This window comes from Typopeltis vanoorti, chromosome 15 (assembly GCF_054136105.1).
Source record: "Typopeltis vanoorti isolate ZY-2024b chromosome 15, IOZ_Tvanoo_1.0, whole genome shotgun sequence".
NCBI classification, from domain to species: Eukaryota; Metazoa; Arthropoda; class Arachnida; order Uropygi; family Thelyphonidae; genus Typopeltis; species Typopeltis vanoorti.
The window spans coordinates 40,685,299-40,701,517 of NC_143563.1; the positions used below are offsets into that span (position 1 = coordinate 40,685,299).

General features: G+C 35.1%; 1 protein-coding gene across 7 annotated transcripts in view; it reads right to left on the reverse strand.

Annotated features, from left to right (window-relative positions):
- LOC150098685 (uncharacterized) overlaps positions 1-16,219 on the reverse strand; it is an 83,297-nt gene that overhangs the window by 53,489 nt on the left and 13,589 nt on the right. For 4 of the 7 annotated variants that reach the window (XM_090404716.1, XM_090404714.1, XM_090404712.1 and 1 more), the window contains exon 2: positions 7,254-7,358. The gene's annotated coding sequence lies outside the window, so the exon portion shown is untranslated. Of the gene's footprint in view, positions 1-6,024; positions 7,359-16,219 lie in introns of those variants that run through there. The other 3 variants (XR_016549461.1, XR_016549460.1, XM_090404715.1) reach the window with 2 other exon arrangements.

Sequence of the window (16,219 nt, forward strand, 5' to 3'; positions counted from 1 at the left end):
TGTCCAAACGAGCAGTGTCGGAATCATTTGTAATGTGCAACAACAAGCGTAAACGAATATCTGAGAGTCTAGCTGCAATTGGCGCAATAATTCTCACACTGCGTTAGATCTCAGTGCATTTGTTTCGTGTAACGATAATTGAAAAAATATAATTCTTTTCATATGTTCAACAATGACACTCATCATAATTCAGCCTTGTATCTATAATAAATAAATAATTATATGTTTTTTAACAAAATAAAATTTACAGAAAATAGTTCACCCTCACGACGAACATGCACCAATAATAAAAATTTCATATCTCACAGAAATAACGCGCGCAAGCATACGATACACTGCCCAAACGAGCAGTGTCGGAATCACTTATAACATGCAATGAGAAGTGCAAACGAATATCGGCGAGGCTAGCTGCAATTGGCCTAACGTGATAATTCTGACACTGTTAAATCGCAGTGCATTTGTTTCATGATCTAAAGCATTAATTGAACAATTCCAATTATTAACTATTCAATCAATGTCAAAACATAAGCTGTAACCTTTAACATGTTGTATTGCATTTATATAATGTTGTAAGCATTATTATTTATAAACACACACAAAATTTAATTTTTTCATTTTTTCCTTGGGGGTGCTGCAGTGTCGCAGTGCTTATGTATGAGCTGTCACTGGCTTACACTAAAGGAGCTCTGTGCCTACTCCATTTGAGGAATAAAATTTTATTATTTTTTTAAAAATTATATGTACCTTTAATTGAATGCTACAGAACTGTCATATACTGTACAAAAGATTGTTTCTGATAAATATATCAGAAGTTTTTTTTTTATGAGATGATTTTTAAAATGCTGTAGGGTTTGAAGGATTTGGTTTCATTCATGCAAGAAATTTACTTTTTTAAAGGAAAAAATAACTTTTTTTATATAAACAACTGAAATAGTTTATTTTTAGAAAAAAAAAGTTATTTCAGATTTCACAATTCTTCCTTTACAGGACAAATTCCTACCTGATACCATGGTGCTGTTTGCCCATGTACTATGTTCTAGTTATTTTGTGTGACAAAATATGTTACCTGCAAAAAAGAAGGCAAAGCTATGGGCTCACTGTTATCCCCCATTTCCTAACTTTTATATGGAAGCTTTTGAGCAATGTGCTCAAGATTCCTTTACTTTAAAATGCAAAGTCTGGCTTAAGTATGTTGACAATGTTTTCATTATCTGACTCCATGGATGCCAGACTTTAGACACCTTCCTCAATCACCTAAACAAAAAATACAAATGCATACAATCACATCTGAAATTGAAAGTCAGAACACTTCCATTTCTAGATATACTTGTCACACATCTTCCTTCCAGCAGTTTTTCTTTTACTATGTACAGTAAGCCTACATGTAAGCTTTTACCACAACCCAAAGCAAAAAACTACGTATCATTAGTGTGTTAAAAAACAGGACTTCAATGATTTGCTCCAATGAGCAAGCATTTAAAGTGCCAATTAGAAGTTATTAGCAATACCTTCTTAAAAAATGGCTAAAGCAAAAATACTATCAACAAAATTCTTCACAAGACTGAACCTAATAATAAAAATAAACTAGATTACAATAAAATTGTAGCCATTCCATACATTAAAGGCATATGAAATAAAATAAACAGAATACTACAGAAATATGACCTTAATGCTGCCTTTAAACCTGTAAAATTAATTAAGAACTCATTCAACTCGTGCAAAGATTGACTTCGTGGCCCACCCTGAAGTATATTATATTCAGTGCACCTGTAATTTGCTTCCTGTAGGTGAAACTGGATGCACAATTCCTATCCAACAAAAAAAGGAACATGACACATTAAATTTAATACCTATTGTAAACCAGGCCTTTCTGATCATGCTCCGAATACTCTACACAGAATTGACTGGAAAGGCACCTGTTCATTACATCATACCAAAATTCAATACGAGTTCAAATTTGAGGAAGTCTGTGCAATTTTAATCAACCACCCTAATCTTAACAACACTGATGGTCTAAGAATCCCAAGAATATGGGATGGCACATATTATTCCCACAAACTTTTGTGCTAAGAATTAATTATAAATTATAATTAGGACTGTAGTAATAGGATGCTTAAGGGTCAAAGATGTATAACTGGGAGGAGACCTCTGCATAGCCCTTTAAGGAATGTGGAGAACTGACTGGGGCTTCTGACCTAATGTCCAATACTCACTGTCTCCTGGCGCAGCCTGTTAGGTATCTACCTAGATACTGAACAAATGAAGATGGTTTGGCAATTTGGGATTTAGCCAACAATTTGTATTCTTATTGGCTTAAACCACAATGTAAAATGATGGTACAACATGACAGAATTTCATGCAAGCTGGGAAGTCTTCAGTTAAACATGGTCCCCCCTTGTTTTTGTCAGGGAACCAAGATGAACAGAGAAAAGTCAGCTACTGGAAGAACAAATCACAGAAAATGTCCAAACTCAGCATCAGAATTCAAGATTGGTACTATCAATGTAAGAAGCATCAATACAAAAGAAATGGAACTAGCAAAAGAACTAGACAAGTACCAGATCGACATAATAGGCGTGACTGAAACAAAGTAGACAAAAACTGGTGAGATCTTTCTGAGCAATAAATACAAAATGTTATATTCAGGCAATGACAATCAAGGAAAAGAAGGAGTAGCTATTGTATTCAACACTACATATGAGGTTAATCTTCTTGAATGGCAGGCAGTCTCAAGTAGAGTGATGTGGACAAATATCAGAATGGGGAATTGGACATTAAAACTGATTTGTGCCTATGGTCCAAAAGAAAGTTTTACTAAGGTAGAAGTGAAGAATTTTTTTGAGGCTTTAGAGAAAGCAACTGATACAATGAAAAATGAAACGTTGGTCCTTCTTGGGGATTTAAATAGCAGAGTACAAAATGATTGTGAGACATACAGAAATATTTTGGGAAAATTCAAAGAAAAGAGCAAAGCTAATAATAACGGCAAATATCTGTTGGATTTCTGCTCAGGACATGGACTAGTTATTACCAACACCATGTTCCAATATAAAAATGTGCACAAATTCACATGGAGAGAAGATGCAAGAAATAAGAAAGTCTCGTTGACTATGTTATTGTTGATAGTGATATTTTCTCCCTGGTGCAGGACACCAGAGTGTACAGAGGATTTAAAATTGGAAGTGATCACTATTTAGTCTTTAGCAGGATAAAATTGAATTTCATATTGAAAAGAATAACATGCAATAAAGTTTTCAAGTGAATAAAAGTTGAGCAGCTCTTAGATGTGAACTGTAGAATAAAATACACAAAGATTATTGAAGAAAAAATGGAAGAGTTTGAGAACAGGAAACAAACCTTGGAGATTCAGTGGCAAGCCTTAAAGAAAATCTTGATTGATTCAGCCAGAGAGGCATGTGGTTGTCTGCAAGGATAGAAAAATCAGAACTCCATGGTGGACACAGGAAGTTAAACAGGCGGTGAAGGAAAAGAAGAAAGGATATCAAAATTTCCTGGCAAATAAGTCAGCTTGTGCTCTTTGAGAATACATAGACAAATGTAAGAAAGCTAAACACTGTGTAAAACTAGCTAAACAAGTCATGGGAGGACTTTGGCAAGAACATGGAAAATAAATATCAAGAAGGAGGGTAAGATATTCTGGAGGTTTGAAGAAGCTTAGAAATGGAGGAAAGAGTGCTGTAAAAGGAGTTAGAGATCATAAAGTTGACATGAAAACGGGAGAAAAAGATATCCTTGAAGTATGGAGTAATAACTTCGAGAAATTGCTAAATGAAACAAGCAGTGATAGCACAGTCATAAAAAAACATTCAACAGGCATACAGTCAGGAATACATATCCATACTTGAAGTAGAAAAAGCCACCAAAGGCTTAAATGTGGAAAGGCAGCAGGAGTAGTTGATATTGGACCAGAAATGCTGAAGTATGGTGGTATAAATGTTTTGCAGTGGCTGCATAGTTCAAAATGCCTGGACAGACAGACAGACAAATTCCTGATGATTGAAGTAGAGCTTTCATAGTACCCATATATAAAAATGGAAATAAAACTGAATGTGAGAATTACAGAGGTATTTCTATACATAGTGTTCCTGGTAAGACATATGCAAGCATACTTGAGAAATGGTTGAGAATTGTGGAAGAAAAGGTTGGAGAAGAAAGCTGGATTCAGGCCAAATAGAGGCTGTCAGGATCAGATCTTCACTTTATGAAAAATAGTTGAGAAATCATGGAAATATAACAAAGATCTGTATTTAAGTTTTGTAGATCTGGAAAAGGCATATGACAAGGTGCCAAGAGAGAAGCTATTCAATATGCTACAGTTATATGGTGTCAATGGGGCATTATATCAAGCAATACTTAGTCTTTATTTGAATTGTAAGTTAGAATTGAATGAAGTACAGGAAGATGGTTTAATGTTAAATCTGGTGTGCAGACTAGGATGTACATTATCCCCTCTGTTATTCATTATCTATATGGATCACATTATAAAGGAAAGTGGTATTAAACATGATATCAAAATTGGAGATGTTAATATCAGCTCTCTGCTTTATGCAGATGATATTATACTTCTAAATAAATCGGCCTCAAGTCTGCAAGATTCCCTGACTAAATTGAATAGCTGTTGTAATAGATATGGTATTACATATCTATATATCTATATGACATGTCAGCAATAAAACAGACAAAGACAATGAAAATAGGCAGAATCGTTGAAAATTGTGAACAGAGAACCTGTGGAACAAGTAAAACATTTTATCTACTTATGCACGATTTTTAGTGAAGATGGTAAATTAAATATGGAAATAGACAACAGAATCAATAAAGCTGGTATGGTAGGAAGTCAATTGAATAAATTCATATGGAATAAGAGAGAAATTAGTCAGAACACTAAATTAGCTGTACACAAGACAGTGTTTAAACCAGTTTTAACTTATGGATCTGAGAGCTGAGTCAGAAGTAAAACACTTGACCAAAGACTAGAGACTGCAGATATGAGAATCCTAAGAAAGATTAGAGGTATGAACAGATGGCATCAATGGCAATATCATATGAAAAATGAGAATATTAGGAAAGAACTTGACATTGTCAGCATCCAGGAATGTGTTAGCAGAGCTAATCTCAGGTTGTATAGTCACTTAAACAGAATGGACAAGGAAAGTTTAGGAAAACAAGTGGTTGCTGCCAGGCTGGCAAGAAAACGACCCAGAGGAAGACTAAGAAATAGGTTGATTGATACTGTACAAAGTGCCTTAGATGACAGAAATATAAGATCTGATAATATTGGAGTCTTGACAAGTAACAGACTGATCTGGAGGAAAATTGTAGATAGGAAGTTAGTAATGATGTAAATTTTTCATGTAGTACTATCATATCCTGTACATCCCTTGAGGGTACATGGCAGGAATTTGATGATGATGATAATCCTCAGTGATTCCAGTTTAAAACCTAGGCCTCCTACAATGCCCATAGAGGGTGCATCACCAAGATAGGATTCTAGAGTCATAGCCATGTATTTCATTTAGTACTATGTTGCCTTTGTGTGTGTTGTAATTATCCTGAAGATGTCTCAGTGACAAACAAAATACTGGAAGTATTGAAAACAGTTTTTAATCTTTCCCTAGTGCTGTCAATACTCCATTAAACCACAAACATGATGTTCTGTGTTATGCAACATCAAGTGAAGTTTTACACAACACGAATTTGAAAATTATATACCACATTCTTATTATCACTACAAATTATTTCACAAGTGCTTAACATCTAATAGATTTCTTTCTGGATGCATATGTATTCAGAAAGAAATTTAGTATGAGATTAAAATTTGTCAAGCATCTGAATTTTGCTTTAAATCTGATTGTTCTTTGAAGTAAAATTAGACAAACAATTCAAAATTATGTTACAAATGACAATAAATAAAATATCTCCATATATCAAAAACAGTTAGCAAAAGGTTCAAATGCTGATAATGAGATCAACATATAAGAATTGCTATGCTGCATAAGATACCTCAATTTTTTTTAATGATATCTTAGATTATTTCCATACTGCATATTATCACTGTTTGTTGAAGAAAGGAATGGTTTCTTCTAACTACTGAGGTAGTTTGTTATGTGAATAAGAAAAAGTTCTGCCTGACATCTTGGAATGCAGTGCTAAATGTCGTTTTAAATTAGTGGACCATGAAAATGCCTTACCACAAGCTGAACAAAGAAATGGCTTCTCCTTGGTATGAACTAATGTGTGTGCCTTTAGATGACATGATTGCGAGAAGTTTTTGGCACATACCGAACAAGAGAACACTTTACTTTCAGTATGAACTAATAAATGTTCTTTCAGACTATCAGATTGTGAAAAGTTTTTGTTACAAATTAAACAATTAAAATGCTGATCATTAGTGTGATTTAATAAATGTGATTTTAAGCTAGATGACCTCAAAAATGTTTTTTTACATACTGAACAAGGAAAGGGTTTCTCTTTACTATGCACTACCAAGTGTCTTCTTATAGCACTTGAAGTTGAAAATCGCTTGCCACATGTGTGACAAGGGAAAGGTTTTTCCTGGGTGTGAACCAATAAATGCACTTTTAGATCACGTGATCTTAAAAATTTCTTATCACACAGTGAACACACAAATCGTTTCTCCTCTGTATGAACTAATAAATGTTCTTTTAAACTACTTGATGTTGAAAATGCTTTGCCACATGTTGCACAATGAAAGGATTTCTCATGAGTGTGAACTACAGAATGTTCATTTAATGTCTGTACTCTTGAAAATGATTTTCCACATTTTGAACACAAGAAAGGTTTCTCCTGCGTATGAACTAATAAGTGCTGTTTTAAATGACTTAATCTATAAAATGCCATTCCACATACTGAGCACAGGAAAGGTTTCTCCTGTGTATGAACTAATGAGTGGCGCTTTAGTTCGCTTGATGTATAATATGCCTTCCCACATGTTGAACATAAGAACTTCTTCTCCTGATTGTGAACTAACATGTGTGCTTTTAGTTTACTAGGATACCTAAATGTTTTATCACATACTGAACAAGGAAGCATGATTTTTCTGATTCAGACCTATCAAGTGTTTTCCACATTCCTTTGAACATAGAAGTGAATTGCAGTTTTGATTTTTTTTTTTTTTAAACACTCATCCACTGAAAGTATCTTGTATAACTGCTTATGTTACTATGACTCAAAGAAATTGCTGACTGTATGCAGACTTAATCAGGAATTACCTGTTTTCTTTATTTGCTTTTGGCCTCGCTTATAGAACATATCTGCAACAGAATCTTTCTTCTCTCTTTTTTGGATACAATTTCAAAAGCACTTTATGATTAATCCTGAAAATGAAAATATCGAATTAAATTTTTATAGGAGAACCACTAATTTAACAAACACATACAAAAAAAAACATAACTCTATTAATAAACATATACAAAGGTGTAGGTATCATTAACGATTCATAACAATGTTTTACAGTATAAACAACATCAAGAGAGGAAAAAATATATATTTATTAAACTCACTAATATTTCACTGGTTTTCAAACCAGCATCGTAGTTTAGTGTTATGTCAGGCACAGCACTAAACTGTGCATTGGAGTAAAACAATTTAAATTAATTTATTATTATTATTACGTGACACCTCCAGGGAATCCAAGGACTCATCGAGGGAGGGTACTGCTCTACAACTCTGTCTCCACCACTCAAATCCACCAACTACAACATACCACCATCATCTATACTAACGCCCATCACCACCACTAGTATTTTCACGGACAATCACAAACATCCATGCCCATGGCAGGATTCCCCACAGCTTTTGGCTAGAGAGCAGATACTCTAACCACTTGGCCAACCAGGCTGGCATTTAATCATTGATGATTCATAATAAGAAAAAACAAAAATAATGATGAATAAATACATAAACCATAGAACTGTCAAAGTTGTAAACCATGGAACAGACTTCATGTGTATATTTGGGCCAATTGTTATCCTTTGAGGATTGCCAAAGAAAAGAGACTGAATGAAGAATTCACCTCGGATGGATGGCTTATGGGAAAATGAGAGGCATGTTTAGAAGTGACATCCCTATGAGTCTAAAAAGGAAAGTTTTCAACCAGTGCATACTTCCTGTCCTAACATACAGAGGAGAAACATGGACTTTAACAGAAGCCCTAAACAAAAATCATAGAAGGTATAGTCTTTAAACATACGAATATATATAAACAGGGATTAAAAAAGTATGCAAACCTTACCATGAAATATGTTTACTTGTTGGGAACCCTCCCCCTTTTTTTAATGATATATCCCAATAATTGTATGAGCTTCATCATGAAGTGCGATGCGGTAACTCACGCGAAAAGACGCCTCTGTTGTCAACAGGAGTTCCCCAAAATGATTAATATTACTGTACCACTATTCAAGTTGTTGTTTTTTATTAAATAAAAAAATATCCTATTTTGTGGTGAGAGTCTGCAGCTACTCACTAGCTAGCAAAACTTACTCTCACCACAGGCTAGTGGGCAAGCATATTTGTTCAGTCTTGTACATAAACAAACCTAGAATGTAAAAGCAAGGAAAAGAGCAGATGCATACATATGCAGACCACATAAAAGTAGTGGAAAAGACATAAAAAAAAAAATGAAATTTGTGAAGATATTTAAAAAGAAACACAAGAAACTGATACAATATAAACTGAAAAAGATGGATATTACAGAAAACGTTTCTTGTAAGCAAATGGAAACAATAATACAAAATGAAAGAAAAAAAAATAGATATATAATGGTAAGATATAAAACAATTATGGAAAGAAACAGCTGAAGAAATACTAGGAAAACAAGAAAAAGTCTAGGAATAACGGATAACAGATAACACTATGATTCTAAGTGAAGAAAGAAAAGAAATTAGAAGAAAATTACTCCAAAGTCAAAATAAAGAAGAGGAAAAGATGGAAAAGAAAATACAAGGTAAAAATATAGACAAGTAAAAAAAAAAAAGCATAAGAGATAAAAGAAAACTGACAGAAGAACTTTGTAAGAAAGCAGAAAATGCAGTAAATTCCAAGAAACTATTCAGTATAACAAAAAAAGATAATGGAGGAAAAAGCATGAAAAAAAGAGAGGCCAATAAGGGACAAATGAGACAATATATTGTTGAGGTAAAAAGATGGACTGAATACTTTCATCTGGATATATTAAATGGCAAAAATCCCAATACAGGAAACCATACTCCCAATAAAAAATGAATCAGAAACATTGAATATAAATAAAGGCACAATAAAAAAAAAGCAGAAATAACTAAAGCAATAATGAAATTCAAAAACAGCAAAGCTGTGGGGATTAGACAAAACACAAGCAGAACTGCTTAAAGCAGGAAGAATGTCAGATGACTGGAATACAGGAGTAGTGGTGAAAATACCAAAAGAAAGTAGATACAATAGAATGCAAAAACTGGTGATAGATCTTTTCTATGCACAGTTAGTAAAATCTTCACTAGAATAATATTAAAAGAATAACTCCAAAAATAATTATTGAACAATGAACAGAATTGTAGATCAGCCCTATATCTGCAGCATGTGACAGAAGGAACTTGTGGTCAAAGAGTGGTAGATCTGATTATAGTGTCTCAGGGTGTTTCAGTTTCTAAGTTTATGAATGTTCATTCAGAAAAGGTTACATGCTTAACTACAAAACAAGATATAATATTATGACCAATTGAGAAGTATACTGAGTACAGCACAATAGTATTGGTTACTGAATGGGAAGAATATCAACAGCACATGGGAAATATTTAAAAATTACTTACATGATGCAATATCAGAATGTGTCCTGAGACTTCAAATAATAAATAGGGTAGGAGTCAAATGGATATGTAATCTTATCAAGCAAGAGATTCATAAGAAAGGAATGATACGGAAGGAATATCATGTACATAAGGATGATTTCTGTTATGAAAATTATAAGCAGCAGGCTAGAAGAGCCACAAGTGTTGTATGGAAAGCTAGGTCTGAGAAAGAAAAGAAACTGGCTATGCAAGCTAAACATAATACCAAATAATTCTATCGATATGCTGCAAGTAAAAGAAAGAATGAATATGAAAGACTACTGAATGCAGATGGTGCGAGGGTGATAGATGCGGAAGAGATTGTTCGACTAATAAGTGCTTATTTTGCTAAATGCTCTCAACCTGATGTATCCAACAGTGAGTTCACTGCTACCTCTTCACCTCCTCAGGTGTATGAGGAGGAGGAAGTATTAGAGCTGTTGCACAAACAGCATAAAAAATTCAAGAACAGGGTCTGATAGGATATCAGCATGGGTGATAAAAGAGTATTCAGGTAAATTGGCTATTCTTTTAATCAGGCTATATAATCTGAGTCTCAGAAAAGGGACTATTCTGCAAGAGTAGAAAGAATATATGGTAATCCTACTGCTCAAGGGTTCAAAGACCGACGTATCAACTATCAACCAATCAGTATCTCAGGAGTGGCGGTGAAGATTTTGGAAAAGTTGGTTAGGGTTCACATTCAAAAATGAGTTGACAGAATCTCTACTTTGCTGAGAAGGTCATGTTTTATCAACTTGCTCACATTCTATAATAATGTTACCATTGAACAAGACAAGGGGAATGGATACAGCATGATACTTTTGGATTTTGCTAAGGCTTTTGACAGAATACAGCATGGAAAACTTGTAAATTGGAAAATATGGGTTTGGATTATAAAATATTACTGTGGATGGTTGACTGACATATCAAAAAGTGGTATACAAGGAATGTGAGTCTACAAAATGTAAGATAATCAGCAGTCTACCACAAGGATCAGTCATATTCAATCACTGTTATTCAAATCTGTACATTAATGACAATGGAAAGGATATGACAGGTGATATACAGCTATTTGCTAAGATCCAAAGATAAATAGGGTAATTAGGAATGCACCTGATATGCAATACTTGAGAATGATTTGAATAGGCTGGAATTGTGGGCATGGGAAAATGGATGTCAGTTCAATGTAAGTAAATGTCATGCAAGGGTGGTTTGGCATGATTAGATATCCAGTGTCTTTTATACAGGTGAGATTATGCTAGAAGAAACTGACTAGACTACGGATCTTGGAATGTTAGTAGATAGGAAGTTGAAGTTCTGGGGAAATGTAGCAAAGACTGCAAATACAATTCAAAAAATAATTGCAATGTTGAAACGAACTTTGACATGTAAAGATAAGGAGGTCATTTTGCCTCTTTACAAGGCCTTAACAGACCTCATTTGGACTACTGTGTGCAGGTCTGGTATCCGAGTTTCTGATGCGATTCTGATACAGTCGAGAAAGTGCAAAGGAGAATGTTAAAAATGATGTCAGCATTGTGGCATACTGATTATGAAGTCAGATTGAGAATTTGCCAACTGCAGACGCTAGCAAATAGAAGAAAGAGAAGCGACATGATTGAAACTTACAAACTTGTTGATGGAATTTTTCATTTCATGGAGGGTGGGAAAAGTACAAGTGGACATCCTTGGAAGCTGAGAATGAATGCTGTTAAGAAGGCAGTAAGATCTAGACTTTTCTCTCAGAGTGGTGAGTGATTGGAATGGACTGCCACTGGATGTTGTGTGTGTGCAAGCAGTGTGAATGAATTCAAGAACAAGTATGATAGCTGTCGCATGTAATATGTGGCCTCCCTCAATGAGTCCTTGAATCTCTAGAGGTCTCTCTTAATAATAATAATATTTGGAATTCACTGATTCTGATAAAGCATTCAAATAGCATCAAAAGAAGTAATTTGGAAATTAATGAAATGCTATGGCATACCAGAGAAAATAGCTAACATAGTAAAAGCAATGTATGAAAATTAAAAAAAAAAAAAATCAAAATAATATGGAAAGGAATTCAACTAAAGAAATAAAAGCAACAAAAGGTAAAAGCACATACTCTCTCCCACAATATCTTCTTAATTGTTAAAAGAACCATATTATCCCAGCCTTACCTTTGACAATACCCAAATCTCTAGGCAAGATGAGATCTCTCTCTTTGGGAGAGAGAGAGAGATCAAAACTCTTGGCATAAACACATTACAACCATTGCCTTCTTGACATCCAAAAATTTAGGATTCCTCTTTCGTTGAAGGCATTACTTTACCCCTGCACAACTATTAAATCCACTGAAACGTGCAGCTACCACTGGCATACAACCCATCACATTCATATTCATAGAACAAGTTTCTCTTTCTCCTTCACTCCTATTGCTGCTGTATTCTGTAACAGCCTTCCCTTCTATATGTTCCCATGGAATACAATGCATAGGCCTTTAAATCCAATATGAACAAGTTCCTGGTTTCCCAATTCTCTCGCCATATACAGTAATGTACTATAGGTTGTAATGTACACTAATGTACTATAGGTTGACTAACAAACCTCTTATATATAGGCCAACATAAAATACTGGACAATGAGAAATGCAAAAATGAAAGCATTAATATATAACGTGATGAACAAAAATTATCTAGATTTTGCGAATGATATTTTTTTTTTAATGAAACTCCCCTATATGGATTAACCTTAACATGCTAGAACCGTGGGTGAACAAGAAGGACCTTGTTCACATTTATCTTAAAGAGCTATAGATTGTATTTCTTGGGAAACTCATAAGACTGTGAACTGTTCCAGAGGGCACAAGTGGAAGGGATGAACAAAGAGGGGAAGAAATTTATTCTGTGAGGTAGAAGATGTACTGTGAAGGAGTGTTGTTTAGTTGCTGCATGCACTTGAACTGATTGGACAGAGTGGGAATATTATTGATGCTAAGTGAGATGAACAGCAGCAATAGTATTTGTAGAAGATGCAAACAGAAGAAACTGAACACCCATGTAAAAGAGAGTGAAGTGTATTAGTAAGTGGACGGGAAGGGGAACATTAATCAGACTGACTTCCCTTTTTTGTAAAGTCCAGTATCTTTACTCTTAGAGTGCTGCCCCAGATATGGGAGTAATGTTTAATGGTCAGAAGGATGATTTGTGATTTAAGTTAGAAGTTGTTTGGAATTAAAGTAATGGCTCAATTTTCCTTTTTGTGTCAAAATTAATGCTGATGAGAAGGTGTTTTATTTATTTTATTTTTTGTGGGAAATAACTAAGTATATAAATAATATGTGTTAAGGCTTAAGTGCTTGGAAAAACTCATGCATACATACATACATAGCTCATGGCAAAAACATGATGCTAAAAAAGAGAATCATGATGTCATTATATATTAACAGGACTGAATAATTTAAAATATTTTAAGTTAAAAACTTTAAAGGAAAACATCAATCTAATCCAAGGAATTGAAAAATTAAAATAAAAGTTAAAAGTAAAAGTCTTAATATGTTATTATAAGAAAAACATATATATCATTATAAATTCAGATCTAAATTTGAAATCCAGGTCAGAGCTTCAGGAGCCACTTGTAAAGTCATTCTGATAAGCACAAAAGGTACACTTTTTTTTACAATGTGTTGCATAGTCTATAATAGAGCACCACATATTGGAGATGATTGCCTGTTTCATTTATAGGGTATCACCATAAAAGGCCATGGTTTGTCCAAATTCTATTTAGTATTGTCCAGGTTTTGCAAGGTAGATCCGATCCTGAAATGATTTGGTCGCCTTTAAAGATGTTATGCAAATGTTCTTTCACATGCAGGGAAACTAGAATCCCAAGGTGGATGGTAGCAGGGGTGGCCTCTTGCTTGAGGTAGTACAAAAGAATATGCAGAGACGAAAGATAGTGTGCGTGTTGCCTAGGTATGACTGTGACGAGCTGAGCAGAAATATTGAATAACATAATAGCTAGAATGTGTCAGAAGAGAGGATTGGAATATGTGAATGCATATTCAGCATTTCCACAACTGAAGAAGAGGACACAATTTGATATAAAGTGGATGACAAACAATATTAAACAGGAGCTGCATGTGAAAAAGAGGCTATGGAAGAGATAAGGAAACAGGTGTAGAACAGATTATTATTACATCACACCTCCAGGGAGTCCAAAGACTCGTTGGTGGAGGGCATCTATTCTACAACTCCTCGTCTCACTACTTCACCAATCTTCATCATCTAACACCAACACCATCTACCACCGACTACCAATACTAGTACTTTCACAGACAATCACAAACATCCATGCCCACGGCAGGATTCGAACCCACAGCCTTTTGGCTGGAGAGCAGATATGCTAACAACCCGTTGCAGCACATGGGTTTGGATGTCAGGTTGGTCAACTGAATTCAGGATTGGCTATCCGATAGGTACCAGAGAGTTGTGTACGTGGGAGAGTTTCAAGGAGGCAGAGGGTTAAAAGTGGGGGTCCCACAAGGACCAGTACTGGGACCTATATTGTTTAACCTTTATATCAATGACATATTCAGTGGATTGCAAGGGGATATTCAGTTGTTTGTGGATGATGTGAAGCTGGGAAGGGTTATTAGTAATAGTGCAGATGTGGTAGTCATGCAAGACGATTTGAATAAGCTAGACAGATGGGCAAATGAATGGGGTATCGGTTTAATATAGCAAAATGTAAGGTCTTGAGGTTTGGGACACTGCATACTCTATTGGTGGACATATATTGGAGGAAGTAGGGGAGACAAGAGATCTGGGATTGATGATTGATAGAAAACTGAAATTCAAGGGACATGTTACAAAGGTGGTGAAGGTAACACAGAGGAGTGCTGCAATAATGAGAAGGACACTGACCTGTAGAGATAAGAGTTATCATTCCTTTGTATAAGACCCTAATCAAACCACACTTAGACTATTGTTCTCAGATTTGGTCCCTGGGATTTGAAGGGGATAAATTAACTGTGGAAAGGGTACAGAGGCAGGTAACAAAGACAGTTTCAGGACTGTACAATGTTGGTTATGAGGATCGGCTGAGGGAATGTGGACTGCAGAGTTTGGTGGATAGAAGAAGGAGAGGTGATATGATTGAGACTTTTAAACTGTTGAGAGGTGGTTACAGGGTTGACACTGGGAAGTTCTTCCACTTGGTTGAACAGTGGGAAGGAGTGATGACAAGGGGCCATTCCTGGAAGTTACGAAAGGAAACTGTGAGCAAGAGAGTGAGGCGTGGTTTCTTTGCATGGAGGGTGGTTGAACCGTGGAATGCATTACGTAATAGAGTGGTGAGAGCGAGAACGGTCAATGAGTTTAAGGAGTAGTATGATAGACTTTGTGATTCCAGGAGGGACCTCCCACGATGAGCCTTGATAGACGTGTTTCCTAGGAAGGACCTCCTGCGATGAGTCTTTTGACTCCTTGGAGGCCTAAATAATAATGATAATAACATTATTTTCCTTCCATATTTCCTCCCACTTTAATAAAGGATTAAAATTGTTTAGAACTAGTTCTGCTGCTACTCGTAGTGATGGATGGCAAGATTTCAATCTATTGAGTAGGTTTGGATTACCAGCAATTTTTTGAAATTCACAGACTAAAGAATTCAATCTATGTAGTTCTGTAGGAATGCCTGCTAAAAAAAAGGTAGTCAATAAGTTGGAGTTGATCTAATAGAGCCTGTAATTAATCTTAAGGTATTATTCAATTGAGAATCGATAATCCTTGTGTGAGGGCTATTTAGCCACACAGGAGCACAATATTCAGCACTTGAGAATACCAAAGCAAGGGCTGTTGTTCGAAGAGCAGATGCTCTTGAACCCCAAGTAGTGCCACAGAGTCTCTGTAGAATATTATTACGTGTCCTTAGTTTGTATGCCAAATTTGAAAGATGTTGCCTAAAAGTGAGAGAACAGTCAAGTGCGATTCCCAAGTACTTAGGGAATTTATTATATGGAAGTATAGTGTTGTTCAATTCAATTTTTAGTTCCACATTTGCCAAGTTATTATTTAGATGAAAACAAGATATTGTGTTGCTCCTATTTAAACAGTCTCCATCTATTAAAGTATTCATCCAGTATAGTTAAGACAGCTTTTAGAATTTCTTCTGCACGACTGATGTATTTATGCTATATAGTTATTGCTATATCATCAGCATAACAAAATTTCCTTGATGTAGTGATGGGAATATCATATATATACAGATTGAATAATAAGGGAGATAAAACAGATCCCTGTGGCAATCCATTATTTAACTTCCTTTCGCTGCTAGTTTTATTACCTATGACCACTATAAATCTTCTATCTCTTAGCATATTGTTAATGATACGA